The sequence below is a fragment of the Charadrius vociferus genome, unplaced genomic scaffold (assembly GCF_000708025.1).
Source record: "Charadrius vociferus isolate BGI_N301 unplaced genomic scaffold, ASM70802v2 scaffold160, whole genome shotgun sequence".
Taxonomy (NCBI): domain Eukaryota; kingdom Metazoa; phylum Chordata; class Aves; order Charadriiformes; family Charadriidae; genus Charadrius; species Charadrius vociferus.
The window spans coordinates 381,434-395,754 of record NW_009646358.1 but is presented as its reverse complement, the minus strand read 5'-3'; positions in this window follow the sequence as shown (position 1 = coordinate 395,754).

Below are 14,321 nucleotides of genomic sequence, written 5' to 3'. Positions count from 1 at the left end.
GGACGCGGGGAGGCCCGGGGGATTTGTGGGGGGGAGCGCCGTGGGAGGCTGTGGTGCGCAGTCGGGGCCCGGCTGGGGAAGGACTCTTGCGATCGTAGACTCACAGCTCTGCAGCCGGAATTTTAGGAGCCCCCAAGAGAGGAGTTTCGGAGGGAAGGTGGCCCCCAACTCGTGCAGGTGTATTTGGAAACCTCAAGCTTAAATATTTACTGATCTCTCTAGGGAAAAAGAGCTGTTTCACAAGTCCTTGCGCCTGCTTCCGAGTGCCTGTCCAGTGTGAAATGAGCCAAGTCCAACAATTAAATGACAGTAACTTTGGCCACTACTGAGCTGGACTGATTGAGAACATTTTTAGTAACTCATTACACCTTGAATTACCTGGTCTCATTAAATTAGCCTTAAATGGGAATTAAACAATTTTATTATTACAGACATGCAACCACTCTAAAATTCCAAACTCCCTCTGTCATTCTCAGTCTTCAACATTTCACTGAGACTTTGTCCCCTAAGCAAGTGCTGCTGTGGATGTTGCGTCACAATCACGCACAGGGCACTCTAAATCTGCCACTCGCACTATTATAGTCTCGTTTTTCCCATGGGTTCCCATTGCTTTTTAGTCTGCATTGAATACAAATGGCCGTTCTTTTGTAACCTGGCTTACACCACTGTAGCCAGTGCTCATGTTCACCAAAAAGTTTTTAAAACATCAGCGCGGTAAAAGGCAGAACAGTCAGGGAATATTTCTGGCAATTCGGTACAGATTCCAAAACACTTGATTTTAACTCAACTTCTGTTCTGATACAAATCCAAATGGCAGTTCTGCCAGAGCTGTGGCATAGCAGGTGATTTGGGGTTTGGGGCAAAAATTTGGATGATCTGTGAACTCTGGCCATCTCCAGTTCTCAGCCACAAGACACTTTTTTTCTTTGACGTGTAAGCCAGGTGCGCACTGAACTAAACATGCTCATCTCTTTTTGTGGGTAGCCGGGAACCACAGCAGCAAGCCCTCTCCACCTCCCACCCGCAAACTAGATACCCACAACTGCTGTCTCCAGCTTCATCATGCCCGGCAGTCTCACCTCAGCTTTTCTGAGTGCCCCAGCCTGCCTCACCACCTTCGGGAAATCCAGTTTGTACAGTTGTGCTTAGATACAGTACAGAAAAGCCAAGGGTCACAATCTGTATTTGTATGTAACAGGTGCTCATGGAAAGTGGTGGGAATTTACCAAGAACTGGCTGCCTAGCCTCATTTCAGAACCAGCGCACAGCCACGTGAAAGCAACTGTTCTGGCATCTCACATGGATGTCTTGTTCTTGATCCAAGTCAGCACGTCTTGCTGTGGAGACTTGACCCTTACTTGTTTTGTATGGTGACGTAAATGTTTGCGGAAAGTGATTTTATAACAAATTCTATACAATTCTATAACAAAAAGCTTGGACTAGAAAGAGAAGGCTGAATTAAGGCTAAGGCAATGGATTACAAATTAGGACGTGCGTCTTCTGCTCCAGGCTTGCCCCTCTGTGATTTGAGGAGAGAGGAACCAGAGCTCTGTGATTTCCACTCTCCATTTTTAAAAGATATTTTGCTATTTCAGCAGTCCTGCCGAAGGGTTAAGATGGGCTAGTTGGCCAGAGATGCTTATGTCTTGTGATGTAATCATAAAAAAACCCGGTAAGGTAATGGACACATCCAACTTGTTACAGCTCCAATTACAAGGTAACTAGGTTAAATGTGCAATTTACAGGGAGCTGAATTTGATTTTAAAAACAATTTGGAACATCATATTGCTGATTAAGTACTATCTCACTGTATTTGAATCACAGGGAAGTTTGAGCCAAACATCTAAAAGCAGCCTCAGGGCTACTGATCGCCTAAAATGTGTGAGGATATATTAAGAGTCCCACACTGTTCCTGCCATCTCTCAGCTCTCCCACATCGATGAAAGACAGGCTAGTTGCAAACGCTGACGTTAAGGGCTGGCAGGTGTAAATGACATGCCTCAGTTTCCACACACCCCTGCACTCTTGGTCTCCACATGGCCTTACAGTTGTTACAGAAATACTGATGTCATTCTGTTTTCTGGCTGGACCAAGGTGAGCAGGAGACCAAAGAGCCTGTCTGGTGAGAATGATCCAAAAGCTTAGTTATAAAGCCATCTGTTGAAAGCTCCCTGGGCCCAGCAAATGCATCAGTGCTGCTGGGGTAGGAAAGTCCAATCAATTCTTCAGATTATTCAGTGCATGTAAGGGATAAATAAGAACATGAGTTAATTCCTGGAGACCCCATTTGTCTTTTGATTTCACTATCCTTTGAATTCCTCTGGATGTTTCAGCAGCCTAAGAAGCCTCTTTGAAATACTTCTAGACTATGAGCTTCTGAGACTTCTCCTCGCCATTGTCTCCCTTGTCTCTCATCTGTCTATTTTTCGAGAGGTGTGTGAAGTACAGCTGGCAGATGTTCTCCTTCTTCTGAAACCTCCCCCTTCCTTTTCTGCTGGGTTTCTCTGCCAAGGTGTTTGGGTGGCTTAGGCCAGCAGTCAGGAGGGGTGTAGGGTGGACGGCAGGAAATACCTCTGCTCTGTACATGCTATGTTGCGTCTACTTCATGCTGTCTTTCATCTGCTTCATTTCTTAACTCCCTGGGCAGTGTTTGATTTGTAAGATGTTATGTAATTTCCCCAAGGTGTTAACTTCTCATGCTGCAATTAAAGCACCCCATGAATCAGAATGAAAGCCATTTCTGAGTGCAAGAAAACAGACATATGCGGCAGAGATCTTTGCATGATAGGTTGTTTCCTGTGATGCTACTTATGATTTGACTTAGATGAAGCTAGACTATATACTGTAGATGGCAGAAGGGGATCACAGCATTGCCAGTGGATTAAGCACAGGGTTAGCACTCAGGAGACCAAGGGTGTGTTGCCAGTTTTGCTGCTGGCCTGCTCCATCACATATAGAAGCCATGCCACATTGTCACATCTCAGCTTCCCATCCATAAAGAGGAATAACGATTCCTACTTTGTGAAACCCATAGAAATATACTAATGACAAGTGCTATGTTAGAGTAAAGTGTTGATAATGTTAGTGGTTAACTTTATCTCCTGTAGGTAGCATATTTTTAGGGTAATTTCCCAATCCTACAGCTTCCTCTGTCATATAGAATTATAACTTATGATACCTGTTTTGCTTTTTTCCTAAACTGTTTCTTAGTAGTGGGTTACTGTTACTGTTTTCTTTATCCTTGTTAGAGTGGTACCCTTAGTTATCCCAGCTTCCCCACAAATTGTCTTTCTCGTAGTACACAATAATAAATAACTTTGAGAAAAACAGATGTGACCATCTCACATTAAGACCTACATAAACAAAATATTTTAATGCTGACAATAAAAGCTTGTTTGTAGATAAACTGAAAGCTACAGCTTTTTTTTAAGTTCAGCCTCGGCTGAAATTGATGTTACAACTGCATGTGTGGCCACTGGCACAGAAGTGTCATAGGAAGAGGAAGGTGAGGGCACACAGCAGCCACATCTCCTGGAACTCAGAGAAAGGTGCAGAGGGAACAGGGGGTGGCCACAGCATTGTTATGCCACCGGTGTGAATTTGTGGCTACTTTGGTCCAGTGGTAATCCCAGGGAAAACAACGAGCACCTACATCCATTGTCCTTCCAGTAGATCTTGGATGTAAACTAAGAGGTAGTTGATACTTGCGCTGTCCTGGATCCCACTCGGCACATCTGACCCAGTGTCAAAGTCCAATACTCTCTAATGAGGTGCTTCTAGGTGTTCTACACCGGGGGGTGTGTGTTGATATCAATACCAGGTTTACTTGCCTGAAATTATTTGATGTTGCCTGGGATTTTGATTTAGCAGAATGATACAGCAATGTATACAAATTACAATACAAATACAAATTACACTTAGCATACTATAGCAATTACAGTAGACAGATGAATCACAATACAAACGTGTTTCTCATCATGGATCTCTATAATGCACTCACCATCATGATGGTGGGCGTCCTCAGCTGCTGGGGAATAATATGTGATTGAAAGGCAGCTGAAGCCCAGGACAAGGGAGACTATGGTGAGAAGAAGTCTCAGAAGTCTAGAACTATTTCAAAGTGTTTTGTCACATATACACTCCTCACCCTGGTCTGGCTAATGCAGGAAGACATTTGCACTCTTGATTAAGTCAAGGATGAGCAGCTCTACAGATGGTTGATTCACACAGCTGATGTAGCCATTTATCTAGAACAAAGGCCACCCTCCTGTCCCCTTTGTGTCAAGGGAAGTTCAGCTTTCTGTGCAACAGCTGTGGTCAGTCACTCCATGTATTCTTCCCTGAGCTTCATGAGCATGCTGCCCTTGCCTGTCTTGTCAGAGGCTTTTTCCATTGTTGGGGTTCAGTGATGGGTCACACCCAGGATCTGTGTAAAATATTGCTTCAAACAGTTATCAGAATGCCTCTATTTATGTTGTCTGTAATCCATAAATCTTAATTTCCAGCAACTCTTCCTCAGCAGCGCTAATTGCCTTATCTGGGAAGAGGTTCACTTTCTGGGTGGGTCCAGGTGAATTAATCTTCCTTTACAGTTAGGTTCAATGACAGCAAGACATCCCTGAGGCTTCCTATTCCCATTTATCCTCTTGCTGAATTACACTGACAGAACTGTTTCTCTTGGTTCCCCTTGCTATTCAGCAAGGAAGGCTTCATGGCATCATAAATGGGTGGAATGAATTAAGATTGGGTGGGGTTTTTTTTCCGATTTAAAGGGACACAAGCAGCTTGAAAATTAGTAATTTCCAAAGTAAAATGAATAAAAAGAATTATGGGTACCGTATCTGTTCTTGAGATTTCTTTATCAGGATTTTGTAATCCAAGTTGTAAGCATGTTGTCCTACCACTAGCAATATGGAAAACTCAAATAAAGTAGGGAATTGGATGAGGAGATAATATGATTGAAAAAGCAATCAAAATGTATGTCGAATGAACAAAATACTTAATAGGGGATTTAATTCCCCTCATGGCTACTGTTAGTAATATTAAGTGGGTTTTGTAACAGTAAATAAATTAAGAACATCCATGGAAAAGAGAACTATGCAGTTGGCAACTTTCCTCTTTCTATATTGATAACCAAGCTGTTGCAGCAAAATTAATGCAAATTCTGCAGCAGTAGTACTGCAGGCTGGAATTTCTGTGGCATTTTGTGGCATTTTGTGATATTTTTTAAAAATGAGATTTCGTAAGTGCAGTAGGATAAGACAGCACATGTTATGTGAATGTGGTAGCATTCTCTTTCAAACATGAAGGTTTGCCAAAGTACCCTTCATGAACAGCCTCACTGAAATCAACAGAAAATCCTCAAAACTGTAAAATTAACCATCTGCATAAGATTTGGAAGGATCTGGAACATTTAAAACTTTGGAGCCCTACTCTTCCTCAACACTGTTGAATAACACTAGTGATATAATATCTGCTTGGTTTTTGGTTTATACTTTGCCATAATTGCATTTGTTATAGGGTAGTTTATATAGAAAAAGGAAAAATACCCCCAGAAAATTCTTTTGGAGAAAGATGGACATAGGATATTGGGGCAAAAGTATTTTATATATCATGAGAGGCATTTGGCATTTGAATTATGCATGCTACCAAAAGAAGAGGCTATCATAATATTTAACAAAGTGGGTGGTCTCTCTGCAAAAATTGATTTTCAAACAACATGTATCAGAGGTACTGCTTATGCACCTGGGAAGATAGATAGTGCATGAGGCTAGACTTCTGTAGTACATTGCTTCAGCAAATTCATGGCCATAGACTAAATGAGAGCCCAATTAAAGCCAGTAGATTATGTACAACTAAGCTGTCGCTTTTTACCAAATGAGAACAAGAGATATTTTGATAGGTTCTTGTTTTGCTGCCTTTCTCTTTTTCACACTCCTCAGTTACTAATTCAGCTAATGAGATTTTCCAAATACAAATAATATTGCTGCATTTGATTTATGTTTTTCTCAAATGCATTGTGACACCCCTAGTAAAGATAAAAATTAGCAAAAGTAGAGTGCTAGTGTTGCCATTAACAAAGATATCTTAAAAATATTTTTTGTTCATTTTAGACTCTAATTATATATGGCTGGCTACAGGAGTTTTCCTTGGAAATGCTGAGGAGAATCACAATCATTCAGCCTGTTGCAGGAACAAAAAGGTAAGTTATTTCAAAAACTTAATTTGAATACAGCTCATCTCCAGAAAAGGCAAGAGGCATTTTGTAGAGATAAGGCATTAAATTACACCTTTCTCCTCCTTTAGAAATCTGTGTGTAATAGACTCGCTTGCATGAATTAAAAAAATTGCAAGCTCAGCCTATGAAATCTTCTTTTGTTTTTGATACTTTTATTTTCATTCAGACAGAGATTTTTGGAAGACCTTAATTTTCTCTGAAAAAAACCCAAGTTCAGTGTGTGAGTCTCTCCATAAATGCAAATAAAATATAAAGCTACCAAAATTAAATTCTGACTTTTCTCTGATGAGAAATTGAAAAGTTCGTATTTCATAATTCACTACATACTGCAAACACTTTTTTCTTTTCATATCCATAGCTTTCTGGGATTTTTACGATTTTTGCTCGTTGACTGGCTGCAGAGCCAGAGAGCTCTGTAAATCAGATCATTACATTCTTGGAGGTAAAACAGAACAGAATTGTACAGTAAGAAATGTGTTTCTTTTAATTAATTTGTATATGCATCTGCATGTAGAAAAAGTACCCAAGAAAGCAAGAAAGAGGATTGTATCTGGTTAAATATTTTTAAGAAAGTTACATCTTTTCCTTGTTAAAATTGCTAATAAAAGGAACACTCTGTGCTACCAAATGTCAAATGTTTATGTGTGTGCAACACAACTTTGGATTTTTCTCAGTGCTTAATTGTAGGACTGCAATCCTTTGAATGTAGGAATGTCCCTGTTGCTTACATACAGTAGTTACTGCTGCTTTGCGGTAAGGATTTGTTGTCTAAATAAGGGAAAGTGAAATTCTTCAGTTTTTAATGGTGTAAATTGGGTAGTACATGCAGAGAACTGAGACTTAGAATTCCTCATCTGATGTATACATGTTTTCTTATCAGCCAAAGTAAACCATTGCATACTTTTTCAGACCATGTTCCTCAGTGCTTAATAACATTATCCTTGGCACAAGCCAGGAGTATTCAAGTTAACATTTAGTGTGTAAATCCAAACCAAGTAATTTTGAGTTGAAGCTAGACCTGGGTAAGTCTAGCCTAGCTCTTTCAGACTGCTCAGCAAAGGTGCTCTGGTTTCTTAGAGAAACTATAAAGGTTCACTTCCTGTATATCAGGACTTGGGAAGTCAACGGGGAGTATTTCCAGAAGCATGCATAGTTCCATCTGCCTTCTCTATGTAGCGATCATATATCAAAAATTTTGGCTTAACATTCTTTGACACAGTACTAATTGTCTATCTCTTCAAACTCATGCAGCTGCATACCCTGAGTTTAACAGAATGTTTGTGTTTTGTTTAACTTCCAAATACTGATACAGAGATTGATAGGAAAAAAATGGCAGAACTCTGTGTTGTGGATTGTTTGCAATGGCTTTAGAGAGAAACTAGATACAAGATAAATGGAAAATCCCATTTCTAAGTATAAATTAAAGAAGAAAGAAAAGGTGAGAGGAAAAAAGAGGTAGAAAGAAGAAGCTCCATGGACAAATAACATTTTTCCACTGAGCGCTTGTGATAATTTCTGGTATTTCAGCTTGCAATATATATGTACACCTTTCACAAACAACAGAAAAGGTGGTGGAGTTTGAAAGGAGCTAGTCTGAGGAAGGCAGGTGAAAGGAGATCACTCTCTTCAAAGGAGTCACTAAGAGAGGAGACATTAGAAAATAAAATGGAACATAGCAAAGGATTGCAGTTCCTTATCCTATATCCACTGGTGCATACCAGGGTAAATAAAAAATATGCAACATTCAAACAGCCAAGTAGGCATATAAATCCATACTCTATGACAGAAACATAATGAGGAAGGTAATCGTTTGTGGCAAAGCCACAACATGGAAGGTATCTAGCTGAGAAGATGCAGCCAGCCGCTGAGGTGGATGCCAAACATACCAACCGTTCCAGCTAGCGGAAATAGGCCTTTAAGTACAATCAGAAGGACCCAACTATTGTTTAATGCCAGTCTGAAAAAAATTGAAGCTTTCAGACAATAAGAAGTAAGCTGCCTCATACTTCTGCTGTGGCCATGGAAATACTGTGTGGATGAGAGTGCCACTGGTAAAATGGTTTATCCTGAAGTCTAGAAGGCTAAATCAAGTCCCTGCCTTTCTGTTGGTACCTAACTGAGCTACAAATACATAAATAAGCTCATGTCTATCTTGATGAGCATACCTGTAGCTATGCCTACAATTTTGAAGTCTACCACAAACTTATGCTTGTATCAGTACTAAGTGGAAAAGATATCCTCCAGATGCAAACCCTTCTTATGCCAAAGCCATTTTTAGGCATTCAGAGGGGATGAGCCCAGGAAATTCTGCCACTAGAATTAATGCTGTCTGCTGAAATTGAAGGAGGAGTGGACATAAGACATATCCACATGCTGTGTCCGCACATTTTTCCCAGTACTCACTGCACTGTTTATACTGACATGTACACAATTTTTCATACAGTCTTCCTGCAGATGAGCAATGCTAGGAAAAAGGACTAGTTGTTTCAAGTCCCCAGGCAAGTTCAGAAAATGCAAAATATTCTGAGATACCTGTCTTCTATCTCCTTCATTCTGTGGAAAGATACACAGTTGGAGTAGCTGGCTGACTATACAATGATTGTAAGAAACAAAACCACAGAGGACTAGTGATTTAGAGCCTATAGGTTTAATCTAACTTGAAATTAGAAGTGTCCTCAGTAATGAGGCTGCAATAGACCCTACCAGATAGCAGTAACTATCACTTATGGAGCAACAGTAGCCCTCAACAGAAAGAAATAAGACAAGTTTTAGCAGCATGATGGCAAAACCACGTAACCACCTAACTATTCACATAGTTTACACCAGTGTTGGAGCTAGTTGCTACCATTGACAGCGTACCGCTAAGATCAATATACATACTGATTCTTCTGTAGTCACCAGGACCAATCAGAATTTCACTTGGTACTCATGCACAACTTCTTGACATGGAAAGAGCCTTTGTGCCAAAGATGTGGATAATGAATCATTATGCATTTCCATTTTGAGTTATTCCTAAGACTGATTCAGGAATCTGATCCTCTCAAGATCTTGAGCTGGTTTCAAAAACACCCTGAAAGATGTGCATTCAGCATTGAGGATGCCCTGAAAAGCATAAGACTGATGGAAATTCAAGACAAACATCTGCTGAGGGACAGAGCTTCCAACAGTGCAGTATATCACCAGGAGGAATCAGTGTCTATGGTGAACATATTAGTGTGGATGCCACCAGATTTTCACTTGAAGATGAAAACCACTCCAAATCCAAAGGCCCCAAAGGGCACAGAGCAGGAGGCCACTACTTGAAGGCAAGTGAGAGTTAGAAGAAGTTTCCTTTTATGCTGACAAACTCTCTAACCTTGTCATTGCAATGGCACATAAAAAGATTAATGAAAAGTCAGATGGCCCTGACCCATGTTTTGCTGTTCTAGGAAAGCGTAGTCATAAATCTGTTAGACTGGGTACAAATAAAGATAAAAATAATCCATCAGCAAATGTTACTCATGTCAATATGAAAGAAACTAAATATGAAGAGAGTCCACCTTCCAAGAAGACATTTTTTATAAAGAGATAAACCAGTTTTCCAATAGAAATCAACTTCTCTGGAAGAGAAGGGTAAGACGAGAAGGAAAAATACTGTCACAAAACCATTTTGGCCAACATGAATTTGCAAATAATTTAAGCAAAGAGATAGTAATTTATGCAAATAATGTGGGTTCAGTATGGTGATCTGAGTTATGAAGACCATGCAAGGTCAGGCAAATGACTCAAATATACCATGTAGTATGCTGAAAACTTGTTACTGAAGCACTCTAAGACCATCATTTCAGACTTAATAGACTCCTGTATGAAAAACTTATGTGACATAGCAGGCAAACTCTTGACTAATTCAGATTTTTCTTCTTTAGTGAAGCCAACTCTGTTCACCTGAGGCAGTCGTAAGGCTGCAGAAATTGTACAAGCAACATTGAGTCATTTTCATACTACCTTGATAGTGTAAACAGCTAGAGGAGATAACCTCTAGCATATGCCTCTGTGAAGACAGGTTCAAGAACAGATGCAAAGGCTTAGAACTGAGGTCTGCAGCAACAAGGACTGAAACATTGCCAAAAGAAAAAAAAAAAAAAACTGTGCAGATGCAGTGAGTAACCACATTATTAAGCAAGGATTTACCCTCTGTCATGAAAGCCAAAACCAATGCATCCAATGCTCAACTTCACAACCAAGAAGGGAGCTGAAACAAGATCAGCAAAGAACATGCCCTGGAGTTCATAAATTTGGGGTCTAGCCAAAATGTTACCAAATTTGTAGCCTTGATTGGGATTCCATTATTGCTCATAGATTGTCCTCTAATCTAGCAGAAGAATGCCAAGAAGAAAGCAACAGAAAGTGGCAATGCTAGCAAAGCAGGTCCTACTGCCTTTGGGTTGTTATTACAGGGGTCCCATGATCCCACCTTCCAAATGTTTTCAGAAAGATGTTAGTATCCATCAAAAGAAGCTGAAGAACCAGATTCACAGAAGTCAGAACTGAAAGGCAGAAGCCCAAAAATTACATGATGCTAATCTGGAAGTTAATAAACAAAAATAGAAGAGGTTTTTTGTTTGCAAAGTAGAAGGTCAGCCTGGAAATCCAATTGTTGATGAAACAACAACAAAATACTGGCAAAACCACTAAGGGACATATTTGCCTTTCAGACACTGAGCAATCCCGTAAAGAGGCCATATCTGGACTGACTAAAATGCTTACTGATCAACTTGAACTCAGCAGACAAGACAGCAGCAGCGCACAATTTATTTGCAGTCTGGTGGATATAGTGCTAAAGCTATGTCTTATGATAGTTAAATACAGCAATCCTGAGTCACTTCTGGCAGAGTCAGGGAGCAGGGAGGATCAGTAGGCTGTAAGGGCGTGGGAACTGCTGACTCCATGGCTGGATTCAGTAAAGGTACTGTAGCAGGACACAGGGTGGTAGTGGTGAATCAGAATCCTTCTGAAAATGCATGTAACAACTCTGAGCCCTCTTCCAGTGGATGATTGCCTCTCAGGCAGACCTGCCTGCACTCTACTTCTCGGATGGCAATGAGTTCCTGAATAAGCAAGGCAGAAATCAGAATGCAACTGGACTTAGTTATTTGGTTGTTATTATATCCCTCGACCTTGCTGCCTGATGGGGAACAAAAATCTTTTTCTCAAGAAAATCTTTTCTAGACATTTCTTTTTTTAAGTCAATGCCATGAGTAGCAATCTACTGTCTTTTACAAAATAATAACCTAACAGGAAATAAATACGTGCAGAAAAAGATGTACCTTTTGCTCAGCACAAAGGTAGTGCAAAATTATCTTATATGCTGTGTTTCCCACAAATTCAGTGGATCTAGTTTTAAAGGTAACAAATACATTTGCTTTCAACATTTATTACATAAATTAAGAAGTTTACATTCAGAAATGTTCTAATGGCAATGCCATTTAGGAAAGTAATATTTACATTATGAGTTGTTCACATTTTTACCATGTTACTGAATTGCTATGGATTCTGCATATCAAAGTAATTCAGAATCCCAGATTACTTTTCACACTTTATTTATTCCATTCCTCTCAAATTGGACAATGAATAGCAGCCTGAGTTGTGTTTGGAGTCTTCTCCCCTTTACTAATGACCTAGCAGACAGCAGCTTTTCATGTCTTGTAATTATTCCCTTTGGCAGCTTCTTACAGAATCCATCCATGAAGAACGTAAGACTCCAACAGCAGGATGGAAGTAGAGGACTGAGATGCATTTGCTACATCATGCTTACTCACACACACATGCACGTGCACAGTCCCTTCAGTTCCCCTTTAAAATAACTGACCTTATCAGTACATCTGTTATATCACACCTGTATATTGCTTCTGGTGTATAACACACTTCTGTTGTGTTTCTAGTTTTCCACAGCTTCAGAAACTGTCATCAGTAGCAGTGCAGAAGGGCTACAAAGTAGGAGAAATTTTACAAACAATGCTGAAATACAAGAAGGAGAGGCAGTCTGGTAAGTTGTACTACTCCTACTTGGCAAACGTATGAATTAAAAAAGCATGCAAAATAGCTGGGGAAATCTGACTGAAAATGTTGGTCACACTATTGTTTTAGCATTCCTCAAACTTAGCTCTTTATCCACTTGAAAGTGTTTGTAAGTTTGAGACTGGTATCCAAACAACCAAGTTTTTTGTTCTATAATGCTTAGTTTATTCTTTAGAAATCTGCATAGTGATATGAGAAGAATCACAGAGATCCAGGGAGAGCATGTTGTGACACAAATTTAGAGACTGAAGGTTAAGAGTGATTTCATATAATGTGGAAAATAGAGAAAATAGTATATTATTGAAATTTTTCGATAATGCCAAAAAACGGACAAAAATTGCCACTGAGAGCATAGAATATGACCCAGAAAAAAATTAAATTTATAACATAAGGACAGATTGCACACGGTATCAGGAGAGAGAGAATAATATTTATAATATAATTTATAATATCAGGAAAGACAGAATGTAGAAAAATGCAAGGCCGCTGTAAAAAAAAACTGAAACACAAATACACAATGGAAAGCAGAAGCCAGGTAAACAGCACCAAGAGAAACCAAGGAGTGACAGGGAAGATCAAGTGAGATGTGTTTTCAATACACTATTATATAGAGGAAGTGAGACTATAGAGAAATATCTTAAGACCTAACTTAACAAAGTACAAGGGTACCATAGTTGTCAGTTGTTCAAGATTGGTCCTTGAACAGTAAATCTAGTCCAAGAAACTACTTGAACAGAAAAATACTGAAATAATTGAGAAAATCTAGAAGACAAAATCGAAAATGGGCTACAAGATGTGATTTTTTTAATAATTAAATATATCTATGTGGGTTACAAGATTTCATGGGAATGGACGTATAACATGATGTCTGCTTGTGCAAGAGATCTTTAAATATTAAAGCAAGAAGGGAATTTATTTTAAAAAGTACTAGAAGACATAACTAAAATAACAGAGGTAAAATAAATACCAGTAAGTAATCTCTAGCCTTCATCAGAATTTATAACTGTGTACTTCATAGCTGATCCTGGCCAGTCATTTGTGTTACTTTATGAACTCTTACATAGCCAGTACATATACATCAAGGTTACAGAGAAGGTCAGTGAGTTGAGAGTTCATGTTTCTGTTCCTTGCAGCCTACGGGATGCATTTTTGCCCAAGTTTGATCATGTTTGCACTGACTCCATTGAGTTCAGTGAACAAACTGACCCTCTGCACCCTAAAGGGCTCCTGCAACAGAACTAGGATCGTAGTGGGGAGACATCATGAGTCTTGGGTGACCTGGGCTGTATCTTCCCAGATGGCTCAGCTCCCTGCATGGGCAGATTTTTCAATACAGTATTTCTCAGCAGAAAACTGGCATGGCTTGTGGCAGTAGTCATGCTGTATTTTCCTCCACTGAAGGCCCTCAGAGAGGATCCTGCACAATGAACTCAATAAATGATTTTGTCCAACACAGCTTCTCTTTGCTTAATCTGGTGAAGCCTTTCCATGTGTTCGTAGGATACAGTGATAGAAAGAAAAAAATATCAGATAACAGAATTCCTTTCACAGTGAACAGGAAAAGTTTCATGGAGAAAAGCAGTCTGAACAGCTGGAGGACCACACAGATCAACCTCATTTGCCAGAGTATAGCAATGATCTCATTTCCATGCATGATGTAGTTGATACAGGGAGGTCTAATTAAAGCTTGCTTTGGATAGAGAAATAATATCAAGAGGAGGGAGAAGTGGAAAGATTGGTTTACTCTGTGGCTATCATCTTAACAGAGCTAGAAGACAGACTCCTCAGACTGTAGAGATATTCCTTTGGAAACATTACCTTCTGTTTCTTTCCAAGTGGACAAGTAAGAGCTGTCAAGAGCCTGTGGGAACATCCAATTGGAGTAGTTAGAAAAGGGCACAACAATCACAAAGTGTGTATTGGAGGCAAAGGGAACCAAGCTAATTTTTATACCTGGTAATGGGACATCTAACTCCTGCATATAAGTACAAATAGATACCATGGGAGTTCGTAGATCTCACACAGA